Raw genomic sequence first — 6,330 nt, 5'->3', positions numbered from 1 at the left:
CAGCTACTTGCGACAAGAGAATAGCTACTTGAGACAAGAGAAGAACACTACACAAAGACAGATGTTCACATTCATAACTAGTTTAGGATTAGAAATAAACCAAATACACTAATACATTCATACATCAAAATACATCAGCATATAGGAGAAACCAAGATAGCTTTATTGATGAATAACAAGGTTCAGGAAGAGATACAACCCAGAGGGCTCCAATCCAACATCTCCTTCCCAGCAAATGGAATTCCTATCTTCAGCCCCTTCAAAGCATTAAGCACCCAATGATTCCAGTCTCAAACCAACAACAATTCTTTGCAATAACAAAATTCCAGCCTCTAGATCTCATGGAGGAGAGATCCATATATAGATGTTTGGAGAGAGGATGAGTCAGCTCGAGATCTGACTAGTGTCCTCTCCCTCTGTCAGTTCTTGAGTCCACTTGGAGGTTCTTGCTTCCACTTGGAGATTTGGGACCTCTTACTCATCACCAGTCGAATTCCCTGAGGCAAGTGTTATTTTGGAAGCTTCCTGGGCTTTGACACCTTGAGAAATGAGCCTGCCACTTGTCCATTCTCGTTCAGCGCAGGTAGCTAGTGTTCCAGTTGACATTCAACGTAGGTAGCCAGTGTTGGCTTTGACATTCAGCGCAAACAGCTAGTGTAGCCACTGAAATGATCCTGAATTGACTTGTTTTTGAGCAGTTTCTGGTGGAGAACTTTTGTGAATTGCTGTGGTTTGTTAGCCTTATTCCTCTAGGGGTAGGAACAACATGTTTAGGGACTTTGGATCCCTTAGATTATGGACATTTCATGCTGAATGCTGTAAGGCACAAAAATGTCTATAACAGTTGCCCCCTAAACTATGAGGCTGTTTATCGGGCGAAATGCTTTATCAGGGGGATCCGAAGTTCATCCAATGCTGGGAGGAGACCTATAATAAGATACAATACAATACATTATTTTTCATACTGCTTTCATGATCTAGCTGAGGCGGGCATTCCCATGCTCAGCTTTATAAATTCATTTTTCTGTATATAGAACAGACAATCGTCTGATGGTAGACTGATAATTCTGATGAAATTATCATCCTTTGAGTAGGATGATTATCTGCTGCAATGATGTACATGTCAATGTCTTTATCTTTCCTGAATATATATCACATCCCGGATGGATGAGACTAGATCCGGGGTCTTCAAACTCGTTCGATCTTCACTCTAAGTACAAGTCGATCCATGTGAGAAATGTTCTGAAGTCGAACATGGAAAGACATCGCTTGATTACCGGTCAATGATGAAAACCGTTAACAAGCGCGAGAGGAATCACCGATAATGATAATGACCCTCAAGGTACTGCAGTACAATTCACGTGGTGTGAATAAAGGACTTGGCGTCGAACACCACGCAAAATCTTTCGGTCGAAAGTCATTGATGTATACCTGTCGCCGGAAGTGAGAAACTTGCCATTGTGGCATGCAAGCTTCAAAGTACTGAAGGGGTTGTTCCTAGATCAATTTCTTGGATAATGAGATGATGTCGACAAGAAGTGATCCGTCAAAGGAGGGCCTTAATGAATCCCACATCAGTGACACGGAACGAAGCTAATGATTTTAATGGAGGTGAAAACGATCTGTGACATATGATTCAGGGTGGCGGTCATGAAAGGATGAAGGATAATGTATGGCAGTGGATGGGACACGGTTGACTTTTCTGAACGACTTCTCTTGAACATATGGCGACACTGATACAATGGATCAGTAGCATTACCCCAAATATGGATGGTATGGCGAGACCATGGATGTGACCGGCGAATGAAACAACCCAATCCGATTGTGATACGGAGGAAAAGTGTCATGTTCAAGAGCGACTTGCTACCATCAAAGTTTTCTTTAGTTTCTCCCAATTTTTCCCCAGTCATTGTTGACCAGTACCTCTTTATTTTTGTCAAGCTTGAGGAGGATAACATATGCTTGTTCTATAACCTGCCCTTCGGGCAAGCCCATCGCTATGTTTTAACGAGCCTAGCGATAGTGAAACTCGTTCTCGTCTAAAGACAAGTTTGTCGCTATTTAATGATTTTAACGAGTCTAACGACAAGGCTAACTCAGTCCTTTTCATTTTTAGAGAGTCTAAAAAGGTACATAAAGTCAACTCCAAAATTCCTTTTTCGTCATTTAATCCCTTAAGTCCGAAAAAGTATAAAACGATACAGAAGGGATGAGTTTTCGATAGTTTTAATGAGCCGAACAAAACAAGCGCTCGATCTTTTTGTGCAATAATCCCTCAGGTCCAAAAAGATTAAAATCTAGAGGAGGGATAGCTCTTCCTGTCCCTTTAACGAGCTGGAAGCCCAGAACTCGGCAATCTTTTCATATTTTACGAGTCAGTTGAAAAGAGCTTAAAGAAGACTCGTCTTTTGACGAACGAGTGATAAACAGGGTTAGCAGCTGATTCCAGGTACAGGTTGGAATTTTCCAATCACGGCAGTGTCACAAGGATGGCTAGGTGAAATCACTCTTCGCAGCTGTTCCTCAAAATGGGTAAACAATCATATGGAGGTGAATGATCGGCCAAATGAAAAGTGGAGGTGACGGTGCAAACACGACCAAGGCTTTAATGGCTGATGATATTACATTCACAGTGGTTATTTACCGGGACAGTTCATTTTTTAACGAGCTTAAACACGGGTGGAAACATTTGCTCGATTTTACGTTTATTTTTTAACGAGCATGAATTACGTGCTAAAACTGCTCGGCTCTTGCGTTTATTTTTTAACGAGCATGAAATTTGTGCTAAAACTGCTCGATTATACCAGTCATATGATAAGAGTGTCTCATCAAGTTTCTATTTTTTATGGAGCTTCATCTCACTAAGCTTTGCTCCGGATCCTTTCTTTATGCAAGTTTGGAAACGACTAATCCTACGAGTTTAAAGGGTTAGAGGTCCTAAAAATTTAAAAAATAAATAGCCGCCCCTTGCTTGCACTCCAAAAGGTTTGCATGCCTCCAGGTATAAAACAGAGTTTCAAGGTTACCTCTACTTCTCTTTCGCCAAAACATTTGTTTTAACGAGAGAGGCTTACCTCTTTCAGGTTACCCAAAGATTGTCTCATTAATCTTTCAAACAAAACACTTCCTTGGCAATGTCTACCGAAATAGACAGGGGTGAGTGACGATTCCCGTCAACTTACATAACTTTGACAAAAGAATCTTATTCTAGAATAACCCCTCTTCCTCTACGGACGGGGTACAAACTAGTCATATTCTCCCGCGGAAACCTACTCTATACCCAAAGTTTCCCTGCCGAAGCAGGCTAGGACGCATGCCCCCTGGGTTCCAGTCATATCTTCCCGGATTACTCGTGCTCATCAGGAGGACGGACCGTGGGTTGAGACACTTCTTGCGTGAATAGACCATTTAGGGATGGTATGTGACTATTTGCGCTGCGTGATCCGGGAAATGAAAGTTGGTCCACGAGCTTGACCACTCTTTCTCCATGCGGAAAACACATTACTCTAAAGAGTTGAGGAGACTATAGCTCCCATGCAATATATATAGTCTCGTCCAAGGAGTAGGTTATAATCCAAGGGTCCTTGAACGACCATCACGTTCATTTGAACGGTCTTCCCTTTCAATGTTATAGGCATATTGGGGAGGATCACTAAAGGTCGACTGGTTCCTTTATCAAAGCCTAATAGATTTCTCATTTCAGGCAAAAGCACTGGCAAACCAAGCGCTTTCCAAGCAATAGAGGAAAGGATACTCACAGATGCCCCCTCATCAATGATAGTGCCAGCCATTACCATTCTGTATATTTGAACGATAATTCTGAATGGTATGCTTGCTGGCAACTGGGGTCTGCCTAGTTGGTTCCAATCAAAGGACACAACCAGGTTGCTTGGTGGTGGGACCGAATAAACGGCCGGATATCACTCTGACGAACTTCCTTCCTGCGATAAAGGAATGGGTGCATTGCCCCCTTGTTCATCAGAGTCAGTATTAATGAAGAGAATTTGGACGGTGTCGTCTTTATTCTCCTCTGTGATGGTATCATTCGAAGATAGAGCCTCTGAAGGCAAAACCGGGTCAACTGCCGTCTCAACCTTTTGACTTTCGTCAGGCATGGATCCAGACGGTTCATCTTCAATGATAGGCGCTTCGGCTGACCACCTGGGCGGGCCAGCCGGGTTCTCAACTAGTGAAGGACTTGGTAGGAGTTTTTGATATCCAGGAGGAAGTTGCGCTCGTAGAATCGGGCGATCTTCCAGAACTCTTTTAGCCTCGTCTAAGAAGGGACAACGGTGGATGGCGTGATCGCCTTCACACAGTTTGCAGGGAAATCTAGATTTCCCTTTCTGTCCTGGGACTTCACTTTCACTAGTCGACGGTGAGCAGTCAACATGGTTATCAGAGGTTGATGCTACCGAATTATGCAAACGGGGAGACCAGTCCCTTAGTATTCGAGGGATACAGGGACAATCTCTGTGGAAGTGGTCTCCCTTGCATATGACACATGGCGATTTAGGCCTGGTCAGTGCTGTGTGTGGATTTTTGTCAGACGACTCTCGTTTGCCCCCAGTCGCCTTTGGCTCCTTCTTCTTCTTCTCTTTCTTCTTCTTCTCCTTCTTCTCCTTAGGAGCCTGGTTTTTGGTTTTACCAGTTCCGTCAAGCGAAGAGGAAGGAGGAGAGGAAGATGAAGTAGAAGGCTGGTGGGCGACTCTGGTCTGGTTTAACTGTTGACTCGACTGTTCAGGAATGGTGGTGTTCTGAACGACATTGGTTGAAAAGAGCCAAACCGGTAGGCCAATTGTCAGTCCTGGAAGTGAAAATGTGGCCATGTGGGGTGCACCAACATCTCCCCAAGAGGAGAAGGGACTAGGATTTCCACCAAGGGGAATTCCTTGGTTGGTGTGCTCCATTTATTCAACCTAAAGATCAACGCAGGAATAGGGGTGATTGTTCCGTTTAAAATAAATTTTTTAACGACGCTTAGACACAACTTGCTTTTTCAGTTTTAAAGAGTCGAGAAAAAGCTAAAGATGACTCTAGTCTCCTTCGATGTTTTAACGAGCCCGAAGTGACAAATGCTCGGATGGACTTTTTCCATTATAGAGTCTGAAAAAGGCCAAAAGGAACTGCTCTGGAGTTCTAGGCAGAGAGTGTGCCAAACGTTTCGCAAAACCGCAGAATACTTTTTAGGGTACGGGCGGTCGATCTTCCTGAATGCTGTGTTCAGTGCATTGCGATCAGTAGGGCGGCCGACACGGCTTCCTAAGGATAAAGGTTTTATGCCTATAGGGGTCTCCCAATATATACGCGACGGTACGTGGGAGCACAATCTGTACTGGCGCTATCGTCCCTCAGGAGGAATCACCCACCATCCATGAGATCGACAGTCACCAGGCTTAACGACGTCGGAACACGTCTCTAGCCTAGACCTCTATGTTGTGCGTTATGTTGCAAAGCGTTGTTAAGTTCATTCAATTTATTTTAGGTTGATATTTTTAAAGTTTGCCTTTCAAGGTTCACCACGAGATGTATGATACAAATTCCTAAATGCAGTCTAAAGATGATAAGCAAGCTTTATATCTTTTCAACTTTGAAAATCCTAGCTACTAAGGGAAAAGAAAGACACCATCTTTTCTCAAAGAGCAATCAACACACTCTAATGCACTTTCCTAAATCCAACATGCAAACTATCAAATGCAAAATGCACAATGCAGGTGTTTGTTTTCCGCTTTCTTAGTATTGATGCCTACAAAGAAAGCTTTTTGTACAACTTTGAATTTGCTTTTAAATGATCAATACAAACAAGTTCACTTTTTCGAAATCAGAGAAGATAGAAGAGATTACAACACTTAACGATTTTCGAAATAAAGACTTGTTTCGACACTTAAAAGAGACAAATTCAAACCAATAAGAAAAAGTAAATGTATAATCAATCTGCAAACAGCCAATGAACTCTCTTCTAAGATCACAATCAACAGATCTGAATCAAGGGCTACAGGATGACTATTTCACTCATGCAAAGGAAAACTGTAAATGATGCCACAAACACATAAAAACACTCACAGTCTTTTTGTACAAAAGGAGGCGGAATGTAAGCAGAGAAAAGGAGTTTTCAGACTGGTACCTATGCTGGTTACAGGCTGCAAAAATCAGAGATCAAAACAAGGCAAAACAGAGCAGAGAACCCCAGCTGCACAAGGACAAACTGGTTCAGCTCAACCTCAACACAGGGGTTTTGACATTCAGCGCAGGTAGCCTTCACAGGACCTGCGTTGAAATGCAGAATCCCTTCACTGGGTCTGCGCTGAAGGAGAAACTCTCGTTTCCCTC

The sequence above is a fragment of the Pinus tabuliformis genome, chromosome 3_1 (assembly GCF_031772625.1).
Source record: "Pinus tabuliformis cultivar Carrire ecotype Pingquan chromosome 3_1, CPIR1, whole genome shotgun sequence".
Taxonomy (NCBI): Eukaryota; Viridiplantae; Streptophyta; class Pinopsida; order Pinales; family Pinaceae; genus Pinus; species Pinus tabuliformis.
Note: the sequence above shows the minus strand (reverse complement) of the source record.